The sequence below is a fragment of the Mustelus asterias genome, chromosome 16, assembly GCF_964213995.1.
Source record: "Mustelus asterias chromosome 16, sMusAst1.hap1.1, whole genome shotgun sequence".
NCBI lineage: Eukaryota > Metazoa > Chordata > Chondrichthyes > Carcharhiniformes > Triakidae > Mustelus > Mustelus asterias.
The window spans coordinates 75,802,901-75,815,158 of NC_135816.1; the positions used below are offsets into that span (position 1 = coordinate 75,802,901).

Sequence of the window (12,258 nt, forward strand, 5' to 3'; positions counted from 1 at the left end):
GCAAGGATTGGCAAGAAGAAACTATGTGCTGTTCAGGGACATATCAGGACACGCAAGCTGCTTAACCATTTTCATCAACTAATGCTCGATATGAAGGTACACAATGCTCCCATTGTAGGATTCAACCAACTCCATGGAAATTTACACATTTCAGAGTGAAATTAGGAAACAATTCTTCACACAAGAGTGAAAGAAGTTTGGAACTCTCGTCCACAAACAGCAATTGATGCTTGATCAATTGTTAATGTTAAAATAGAAATTGATAGACATTGTCTTGTTTCTATGTTTCCTTGCATAATTTAGTCAGGAATAATGTTTCCTTCCTCAGCACACTTGCATATGTGCATGCATGCAGCAACATGTGCCAGGAGACTAAAAAAAACTCTTCATACAAAAAGATCCCTCTGCCCACTTTCTGCATCATTCTGATGCACTTTTTGGAGCAACTCTCTGCAAATGCTGATGGTCATTTAACCCAATTGCTCACTCTTTATATGCAAATATAGACAGCCAATATAGTTTAAAGTTTATTTATTAGTGTCACAAGTAGGCTTACATTAACACTGCAATTAAGTTACTGTGAAAATCCAAAGATGTGCGAGTTAGGTGGACTGGCCATGTTAAATTGCCCTTTAGTGTGAGGGGGACTAGTTAGCATGGGGTTTTGGGGATGGGGCCTGGGTGGGATTGTGGTCAGTGTAGATTCCATGGGCCGAGTGGCCTCCTTCTGCGCTGTAGGATTCTACGAAAATCCCCTAGTTGCCACACTCCAGAGCCTTTCCGGGTACACTGAGGGAGAATTCAGCATGGCCAATGCATCTAATCACCATGTCTTTCGGACTTGTGGGAGGAAACCGAAGCACCCAGAGGAAACAGGGAGAACATACAACTCCACATAGATAGTGACCCAAGCGTCCCTGGCGCTGTGAGGCAGCAGTGCTAACCACTGTGCCACCAACGTCTGTGAACTCTGGAGGCTACAACACAAATATGAAGCTGGTTCACTTTCTAGCAGAGAGAGTAACCAGGAACTAGAAACTCTCCTGTTTACCTGCAGCCCCCGCTCAAAGGCAATTGGGCAAAATGTTGTGCCCAAGTGAGGTTAGCTAGTTCAACAGAGGCAAGGGATCATATCTGGAACCTTCTGGTCCAAGTGACTTAGCGAGACATTGGACAATGCCTTCATACAATAAGCTAGAAGTTTAAAAATAAGGTCACCTAGAACAGTATGACAAAGTGTTTCTATATTATTCAAGCACAACATAGACAATTCAAAAAATTCACATTATAACTGCAAAGACCACACGCCTTTGGGGTCAAGGAGAAAATGATCTGCTTGCATTTTGCATTAATAATTTACAAAAGCAAAATTGAACAGGACATAAAACTGCAAGTTAGGAACAAAAAGAGTGGCTGAATCCAAGATTAAAATGTATACAGGTCTCAAACCTGATTTCTGTCATCCCTCAGGTTCTCCTTAAGAGTCACTAGGGTTCTGGCACATAGCCCCAATGTCCACATTACGCCCAGAGTGCAAGAGAGTTTCTAGACAAGAACTTCCTTCAATTTATGCAAAAAAGGTGAAGTTTTTGATTGGGCTACTTTTACATCAGATCAATTCATTTAAATAATCATGCCATCAGCCCCATACAGCCTTACATCACAAACAGACTCGGTGAAAAATAGTCAACTAAACATTTTTGCAATCACTCAGCCATGTCCTGAGCACCAAAATGGGACAGAAACCCCTGGGCAGAGAAACAGCGGTGACAAATTTCAATATGGCATTCTGCAGTGCTTATATCAACAGGACAGAGAAGCAAAACAGTGGTTTGTGCTGTACAATGGGCTCAGTATCGAATTGCAAACCCTCTTTTAAACAGCTCGGTGCTGCTTCCTCTTGCCCACTGAAACTACGTTTTGAGTCATTAGCAGCTCAGGAAGTGGAATCTCGAGGAGCAGCAGCAAGGCTCCACCCCATGTTCATGTTGAAATATTTGGTTATACTGGCACGGTCTCTTCCCATAACAACTCAAAGACTTCAGCAGCTAAAGGCTTAACAATAAACTACAATGGCGTGTCAAAGGTAGCTTAAATAGGTTGGAGAAAAGGTGACAATTCTAAAATCACTCAATCTACAGAACAGAAACAGGGTAATTGGACCATGCCACATAAGAGCCTCTTCTCACTTTAATTACCTCCTCTTTCCCACACCCATCCACATCCCAATCTTACTGGCCCCAGATTTAGATGGCAATAGAGCCCTCAAGGGAAGAGACAAAGTGTTCACCTACTGCACCAGCTAATTACTCATGCTTACAAATCACTTTGAGAATGTCATTGGCTAGACTCCAACTGAAAAGTTAACTAGTTTATCCAAGCCACAGGTGACTATGATTGAGTTACTGCTATTTGGTGAGAAGTGAACACAAGATACCTACTCAGTGTGGCACCCAACCTGGATTGTGTATTTGAAAACTCCCACAATTTGGCAGTCTTGTTACAGGAAGCAGTCACAATTTGGCAATTATCCATTGAAAAGTACATCCTTGGCATGACCCATAAATCTTATTACTTGCAAAATCTATAACATTTCCCAGTGATAACAAAAGGGAAACAGCCTGAAACGCTAGCTCCATTTCTCTCTCCATAGGTGCTGCCTGGCCTGCTGAGTATTTCAAAGAACAAAGAGCAGTACAGCACAGGAAACACACCCTTTGACCCACCAAGTCTGTGCCAACACAGACTTATCTAATATTTTCTTGCCTCTACATGGTCCACATCCCTCTATTCCCTGCCTATTCATGTATCCAGATGCCTCATGAATATTGCTATAAAATCTGCTTCCACTACCTCCTCCAGCAACGCATTCCAAGCATTCACCACCTTGTGTGTGAAAAACTTGCCCCTTGCATCTCTTTTAAACTTTCCTCCCCTCTCACTTTCAACCTATGCCCTCAAGTAATTGACCCTTCGACCCTGGGAAATAGACTGACTATCCACTCTATCCAAGCCTGTCATAATCTTGTAAACCTCTATCAGGTCATCCTCCGACACTCCAATGAAAACAATGCAAGTTTGTTCAACCTTTCGTCGCAGTCCATAGCCTCCAAACCAGGCAACATCCTGGCAAATCTCTTCTGCACCCTTTCCAATGCATCAACATCCTTCCGGTAGTGTGGTGACCAGAATTGTACACAATGTGGCCAAACCAAAAAGTCTTATACAGCTGCAACATGATTTTCCAATTCCTATACTCAACAGCCCGATCGATGAAGGTCAGCATGCCATATGCCTTCTTGGCCACCTTGTCCATCCGAGTTGCCACCTTGAGGGAACTGCAGATCTGCACACCTAGATCCTTCTCTGTATGCTAATATTTCTAAGGGCTCTACCATTTACTGTATACTTTCCTTCTGCAGTAGACCTTTTGTCCGTGTTAAATTCCATCTGCCATCTTTTGGCCCAGGTCTCCAGCCAATTTATATCCTGCTGTATCCTCCGACAATCCTCCTCACTATCTGCTACGCCCCCAATTTTTATATCATCTGCAAATTTATCAGAGCACCTAAATTTTCCTCCAAATCATTTATATATATATTGCAAACAACAGAGGCCCCAACGCTGATCCTCGTCACAGACCTCCAGTTAAAAAAGTACCCTTTCACTGCTACTCTCTGCTTTCTATGCCCAATAAGAAGTCTAACAACACCAGGTTAAAGTCCAACCTTGTTGGACTTCTTACTGTGTTTACCCCAGTCCTACGCCGGTATCTCCACTTCTATGCCCAAGCCAGTTTTGTATCGATCTTACCAGCTCACCTCAGATCCCATATGACTTCACCTTCCACATCAGCCTATGAAGAACCTTATCGAAGGTTTTACTAAAGTCCATGAATACAAAATCCACTGCCCTGGTCAGTTTTTCTTGTCACTTCCTCAAAGAACTCAATCAAGTTTGTGAGACACCACCACTCCTTCACAAAACCATGTTGCCAACGCTAATAAGCCTATTCTCTTCCAGATGTGAGTACATCCTGTCCCTAAGAATCTTCTCCAATAATTTCCCCACCGCTAACGTAAGACTCACAGGCCTGTAATTTCCCGGATTGTCTCTTTTGCCCTTCTTAAACAGAGGAACAATGTTAGCTAATCTCCATTCATCTGGTACCTTGCCCAGGGCTAAAGAGGATAAAAAGATATTGGCCAAGGCCTCAGCAATTTCTTCCCTCACTTCTCAGTATTCTGGGATAACCATATCTGGCCCTGGGGACTTGTCCATCTTAATGTTTTTCAAAACCTCCAATACCTCCTCCCTTTTTATCTCAACATGCCCTAGAATGTCAACATCCTCCTTTCTACACTTCCCATCCACCACATCCTTCTCCTTTGTGAATACTGATGCAAAGTACTCGTTAAGGACTTCACTCACCTCATCTGGCTCCACACAAATTCCCTCCATTGTCCTTGAGTGGACCCACCCTTTCCTTAGCCACCCTCTTCCTCCTTATATACGCATAAAAAGCCTTGGGATTCGCCTGCCAAAGACATTTCATGGCCCCTTTTTGCCCTCATAAATCCCTATTTAAGCTCTTTCCTGCTCTCTTTGTATTCCTCAAGAGCTTATCGGTTTTCAATTTCCTGAAATTTATGTATGCCTCCTTTTTCACTAAGCTCATAATCTCTCTTGTCATCCACAGTTCCTGAATCTTGCCATCTTTATCCTTCATTTTTACAGGGACATACTTGTCCTGAATGGTTAACAACTGACTTTTAAAAGACCCCGACATATCGGATGTGGATGTACCCTCAAACAGCTACCCCAGACTACATTCCCTTGCTCCTGCCTAATACTGGCACAGTTTAGCCTTCGCCCAGTTTAGTACTTTTACTCTGGGACTACTTCTATCCTTTTCTACAAGTATTTTGAAACTTATAGAATTGTGATCACTGTTCCCAAAATGGTTCCCCACTGAGACAATCACCTGTCAAGGGCTCGTTTCCCAGAACCAGGTCTAAGATAGTCCAGCCCGGGAAGGGGCTATCTACATAGTGCCTCAAGAAGCACTCTTGGACACTGAAAAAACTCTGCCCCGTCCAAACCTCTGGCACTAAAGGAATCCCAGTCTATGTTGGGGAAGTTAAAAGCGCCCATCACAACAACCCTGTTGTTTTTACATCTTCCCATAATCTGCTGACATATCAATTCCTCCACTCACGCTGACTGTTCAGAGGTCTCTAGGACAACTCCAACTGTGTGATTGCCCTGGTCCTGTTACTGAGTTCTACCCATATGGCTCTCTGCATGATCCCACCAAGGTGTCCTCCCTCTGTATAGCTGTGACATTCTCCTTAATCAGTTAAGCAACACCTCCACCTCTTTTGCCACCCTCTTGATCGCGCCTGAAGCAAATCCTGGAATGCTAAGCTGCCAGTCCTGCCCTTCTTTGATCCAAGTCTCCGTAATTGCCACATCATAGTTCCATGTAGTAAACCAAGCTTTAAGTTCATCCGTCTTACCTGTCATACTCCATTTCCAGAATTTTGTTTTCATTTATGTTTTTTTTGTGCAAGATTTCCAGAATCTACAGATTTTTTTGCCTTTGTAAGATGCAGGATGCCAGCCTGAGTTCTCAGAAGACAGTTTTCAATTCTCACAATCGAGTGTCAGCATCAAGCACTCTAAAGCACAATCAGACAAAGATCAATACACATACAAAATACTGTGGATGCTGGAAATCTGAAGCAAAAACAAAAAGTATTGGAAATGCTCAGGTCAGGCAACATCTATGGAGAGAAACAGCATTAACACTTCAGGTCAATGACCTATCAGAACTGAAAATGGCCGCCCTGAACTCTCTCTGAAATGTTAATTCTATCTGCACAGAGAAACAAAGATTTTATTCTCTGTCAATAAGATTTAACACCAACCTCAAAAGGGCATTCCTTATTGCACCACTGCTCCCAGTTTTTCCCACACAGCAGGAGCTGGTTATTATCCTGCCTCTATCTACCATTTCCCACATCTAGCTTTCTGATTGAGTGCCCTTTGTGGGCAGTTTGTGCTTTAAGTTCACATCTTTCATCTGGGTTGTGTACCTAAATTAACAATTCTTTGAAGCGGAGGGGTCATTTTCATCTCATTTGTCTGGGCTGATTCAAACTCAGCCCACAGAGATGAGCAGATTAACTGGCTGCATCATCAATTCTTTCGACTGAGCTTTCTACTCCTGTCAGCACCATTTCACTGCAAGTGTGGACTCTTGCTGGAGTACAATGCTACATACAGACTGACCACCCTCCTATAGTGGCCAAAAACAGTAAATGTACACAAAGTATTAAAATGTAGAAAAGCATAACGTCACAGCTTGATATGCATTGAATTTTTCAAACAAGCTCATATCATCATTGTCTGTCATATAAATAGAAATTTCAGTCATACCCATATTACTTAAGGTAATACAGACTCCATCCATGATGGTTGAGGGATAAATGTTTGCCAAGACACCAGGTAGAACTCCCTACACTTTGTCAAATAATGCAACATAATATCTTATATCGCACGATGGAAAGGAGGGTTATCCACTCATCTGAAATAAGCAACTTCAATAGTGCAGCACTTCCTTAGTACTGAAGTGCTTCCTTAGCAATGAAATGCTAGCCTGGATTGTGTGTCTAGAGTTGGGCTTGAACCCACAACCTTTTGGTACAGGAGTGCTATCCACAAAACCACACTTGACAACCAAAATGAAATCCATTCCAAACTAGCACACAATCCAAGGAAACACCTGAACAGCCTTCATAAAAATCAACTGAATGGTCCACAAACCAATCCAGAGTTTCTAGACTTTGCTGCTTATATCAAATTTGGCAACATTCACAGAAGTCCTTTCTTCAGGTTTAAGGTGTGGTTTCCGGTTTGTAATCTGCATCTCACTGTTTAAGAAAGATGGAGCCAAGAAACGCAACAACCAGAAAACCCCAAGTGTTGAACATTGATCGTTTCTTGTTCAAAATGAACATTTGATCAGTGGACACAAGTCATCCTAAAACCATACACCAGATCTTAACCCCTGAACCCCAATCCATTCCTAGCCAGTCTTTCACATCCAATTCTGTTCAGAAAATTAATACAGAAACAATGCCAGAATAAAAAGCCCTGATCAGAGAGGATTGTGTACTTTTACAGCTCAGCAGATGCAGACTACACACAGGGTACCAGATCAAAATCTCAAGAAAAGACTCGCTTTTCTGAGAATGTACATACAAGTTTAGCAAAATGTGTAGTGGGCAACTAAATCTTACAGTTGTGTGTGTGTGTATTGAGACTGGATCTGCTGTGTACAAGTCTGAGCCTTCTGGCATAGTGTGCTAGCTTGAAATTAGGCACAATTTAGTCCATTGCACCGCATAATTCATTTCATGACTCAGGGTGACAAAAGGCACTCTACAGAAAATGTAGTACTTCTGTTAGTTAATCAGGTCAGAATCACAACAGCTAATTTGCAATGTCCCACAGGCAGCAATGTGACAACGACCAGATGCATTGATTTAGCAATGTTTATTGTGGGATAAGTATTTGTTAGAACAATAGGGAGAAATCCTCAACTCTTCTCCAAAATGGCACCATGGCATCTTTTCCTTCCACCGAGAAGTCAGAGGTCCCACAGTTCAATTTACCTGAAAGATGACCCCTCGGACAGTGCAGTCCTCCTTCAGTATCGCAGGGAAATGCCAACCTGGATAACGTGCTACTCCCTGGAGTGGCCAAAATGCTACTCCTGAGACATTGATGACATGTGACTTAATATGATACAAATCATCCTGTCTCATTGCTACTTGTGAGATCTGGCTATGGGCCCATTCTCTATGATATCACCGATAGTGGTGTTTCCCCCACATAGTATCGGTGATATCATAAAAACATAGAAAATAGAAGCATGAGTAGGTCACTCAGCCCTTCAAGCCTGCTCCGCCATTTATTTTGATCATGGCTGAATTCAATATCCTGATCCTGCCTTCCCCCCATACCCCTTGATTCCTTTAGCCCCAAGAGTTATTTCTATTTTTTTCTTGAAATCATACAATGTTTTGGCCTCAACTACTTTGTGGTAACGAATTCCACACTTTTACCCTCTGGGTGAAGAAATTTCTCCTCACCTTAGTCCCGAAACATTGACCCCTTATCCTCAAACTATTACCCTTAGTTCTGGACGCCCTCCATCATCGGGAACATTCTTTCTGAATGCACCCTGTCTAACCCTGTTAGAATCACGCAAGTTTCTATGAGATCTCCTCACACTCTTCTAAACTCCAATGAATACAATCCTAACCAACTTAGTCTCTCCTCATATATATAAGTTTTCACTTAGTTTTCAATTCTAGTGTTATTTTTGCAACTTAATTTCCTCACAGAAATATTTTAAAAAGCACACAAGAGAACCTTGGCATATTTCACCGTTCTAGATTAGAGTATGGCAAAAAACACTAAATGTTAAAACCATAGATTAACTGTACTGGTTTGTGAATTAAACTAGAGAGTTATTTTGTGGATGGCAGATACAAGAACCCTCATTAATCCAATGAGTTCAAACTAACTGACTACTTTAAAACTACTTTAAAAATAATCAGTATTCTGAAACTTGATTTTGTGTCTCTGTGCCCTGTTTGAGAGCAGATATCCACTCCATCTGACGAAGAAGCAGCGCTCCGAAAGCTAATGGCATTTGCTACCAAACAAACCTGTTGGACTTTAACCTGGCGTTGTTAAAACTCTTACTGTACTTTAAAACCACCAGATCTCGCAACACAACTCCCAACGGACAAGCTGCCAATGAGATCAAATCTGACTAGTGCTTGCAAAGTTTGCATGACAAATTCCTATATTTGCATTTCAACACAGTTTTAAGTTATTCTGAGTGATAACTTGTACAGTAATACATGTACAATTTCCTGAGTTAATGAGATAATGGGGAAATCAGACAGCTGAACACTATGCAATAATTGATGCCAAAAAGTGTGTCCACACATGCATTTGCTCCAAATTATGAATGGATCCCATCATGGTTCAGCAGGTTACTTGGGCAAGATATCCAAATGGCTCCAGCACATGTACAACGGTATCCACAGCCATTTTAGAAGAGGAAAGGCCATGTCGGAATAAGTGAAGAAAAATCTATACATTCAATATTTTTAAATGCTGGAAATTACAATGATCAATGGAATTTCTCTTCTCCTCCCACTTCCGCAACTAGCTAGCTTGGGATCACAACTCTAGAGTGACACCTAGGAAATGGGTGAGGATACAAGGCCCCCCCTGCAATCACTTGCAAAACAACTAGAATGTGACTCAGGTTCACCTCCTCATCTTGTCTCTGCTCCGCACCTTTAACAGGTTTGACAAGATGAAAAACTTGTAACAGGAGCTTACTGTAGAATTGGTTGCTGAGGACAATGTGTAGCTGAACCATACCAAGCAGGCAATTTGGGCTCAATTCCCAATCTCGGCTGGGTTAGCTGATCAACCACTGTTGGCTCTATTATCCCTTGCCTCAGAGGAGGAATATCAGTCAGGACTCACTTCTTACCCAATGACCTGTGACAGCTGGCACCAGCAGGCGAGCACATGGAACGTACAGAAGGCACCCAGTGTATTGTGTCCCAGAATCAGGCACAGCTCAAGGCAAGAGAATTTGCTTAGTTCAAATAAAAAGTGAAATGCATTTCTTTCCTTCGCTCTCTTACTTCATACCAACCAATCACAACACTTCATAAGACTACATTCCTTCTCAGTTTGTGCTGCAAAACCCATTGTTTGACCAGCCTTTGGGACATACATCAATGTGGGGCTCAGGAATATTCACCCCTGCAGAAGTCTGCTCAGCACCCAGCAATGACCTTATCCAGATCAGAAAGGCTTATATGGAGGAACGGTGCAGAAAACCACATGCTAAAACACGGCCTATAGTACACAACTATGCTTCCCAAATGGAATGTGAACAAACAACACTCTGGGAAGTGTCAGATACACATGCATCAAATTCCACCATGAATTTCAAAGAGAAAAAAATTCAACTGGTTCCACTATTGTTTCTATATGTTTCAACGTAATAGGGCAAAATATTTCCAGAGGAATGAACCACTTTCCAAGGAAATACTTGCGGCCTGTATTTATTTGTGGCTTGTATTATCAATGTACAGTAGGATCATCTAACAGCTTTCAGTTCATTCAAGTACAATTGGATAACTAATTAAACAGCTATTAAAATATTCTGTTAAAAAAAGTCAGGGGAGATCAGACATTTAGCACAAACAAGTTCCATTAAGCTGCAAATGCAGCATTTTCAGAGTCAAATTGATGCAGATTTGAATAGTGCTCCATTCGAATGCTCAATTGCAACATGGTTGAGTTTCACAGACCAGTGTGTTGCATGCATTCAGCCCAGTGTTTGAAGAAAGCTCCACAAATGCTACATTTGGCCTCCGTACTCTTAAATGACGCAAAAGAACAAAATTAGGTTCGATGAAAGGTCATCAAGGGTCAACTTAGTTTTTCTCTTCACAGATGCTGCCTGACCCAGAGATTTTTGAGCATTTTGCTTTTATTTCAGAAGTAGTCAACAAATTGCATTCAGGTACTTTTTTAATCTCTTCACTGAATGCTGGGATCACGAGCAAATCTGACATTTGCCGCTCGTGGCTTTTGCTACCAAATAAACCTGTTGGACTTTAACCTGGTGTTGTGAGACTTCTTACTGTTCTTGAACAACTGCAGTCCATGTGGTGTAGGTACACCCACAGTGCTGTTAAGAGTTTTTCAGGATTTTTGATCCAGCAACAATGAAGGAATGGCGATATATTTCCAAGTCTGGATGGTGAGTGACTTGGAGGGGAACTTGCAGGTAATGGTGCTCCCAGCTTTTGTCCTCTGGGTGTTGTCAAAACATCCTTGGTGAGATGCTCCATTGCATCTTGTAGATGGCACACACTGCTGCCACTGTGCGTCAGTGAGGAGGAAGTGTTGGAAGTGGTGGATAGGGTGCTAACCAAGCAGGCTGCTTTATCGTGGATGGTGTTGAGCTTCTTGAGTGTTGTTAGAGCTGCACTTATCCAAACAAGTAGAGAGTATTCTACCACACTCCTGTCTTGTGCCTTTGTAGATGGTGGAAAGGCTTGGGAAGTCACGCACCACAAAAATTCCCAACCTCTTGAGCTACTCTCGTTACCCCAGTATTTATACGACTGGTCCAGTTAAGTTTCAGGTTGAGATGGTCATCGACTGGCACTTGTTTGGCAGGAACATTCATGGTCACTTATCAGCCCAAGTCAGAATGTTGTCCAGGTCTTGCTGCATGAGGGCACAGACTGTTTCAGGAATTGTGAATAGAACTGAACACTGTGCAAACGTCCCCACTTCTCACCTTATCACGGCGAGAATGACAACAAGCTGAAGGTGACTGGGCCTAAGACACTAGCTTGAGTAACTCCTGCAGCAATGTCCCAGTACTGAATTGATTGACCTCCAACAATCACCACCTGTTGTGCGAGGCATAATGCCAATCAATGAAAAGTTTTTTCCTTGATGCCGCATTAGGTTAAATGCTGCCTCAATGTCAAGGGCAGTCACTCTCACCTCACGAGTTCAGCTCTTTTGCCCATGCTTCATCGATGCTGTGATGAGATTGGCTTAGCGGTCCTGGGCATAACTCCTCAATGTCAAGGGCAGTCACTCTCACCTCACGAGTTCAGCTCTTTTGCCCATGCTTCATCGATGCTGTGATGAGATTGGCTTAGCGGTCCTGGGCATAACTCAAACTGAGCACCAGTGAGCAATTATTGGTGAGTGCCAGTCAATAGCATTGTCGGACTCCTCCCATCACTTTGCTGAAGAGTAGATTGATGGGGTAGTAATTGGCTGGATTGGATTTGTCCTAATTTTTGTGGACAGGACTTCCTTGGACAATTTTCAACATCAGTTAGAAGTCAATGCTGCAGCTGTACTGGAATAACCTGGATAGGTGCACAGCTAGTTCTAGAGCATGTCTTCAGCACTGCAGCCAGTATATTGTCAAGTGTCAGATCTATTCTGCTCAAGTAGATTGAGCAAGTAGGTTCTCTCACTATCTGCTTCAGGTCCAGTCTGGCAGGACTCAGCCAGTTCAGTCAGTAGTTGTGCTACTCCAACAAACCACTTATGGTGATGGTCACCACCATCCCTCCCACCACCCAACCCAAGAGCACATTCTGTACTCTTGTTGTC

The 12,258-nt window shown here is 42.5% G+C and overlaps 1 protein-coding gene across 7 annotated transcripts in view; it reads right to left on the reverse strand.

Moving 5' to 3' along the window:
• The window catches only part of LOC144505255 (F-box/WD repeat-containing protein 11), a 203,320-nt gene that overhangs the window by 150,203 nt on the left and 40,859 nt on the right, over positions 1 to 12,258 (reverse strand). Inside the window, exon 2 of one of the 7 annotated variants that reach the window (XM_078231299.1) lies at positions 5,520 to 5,681. The exons of the other annotated variants lie outside the window; for them this stretch is intronic. The gene's annotated coding sequence lies outside the window, so the exon portion shown is untranslated. The remainder of the gene's footprint in view (positions 1 to 5,519; positions 5,682 to 12,258) is intronic. 7 annotated transcript variants of the gene reach the window in all.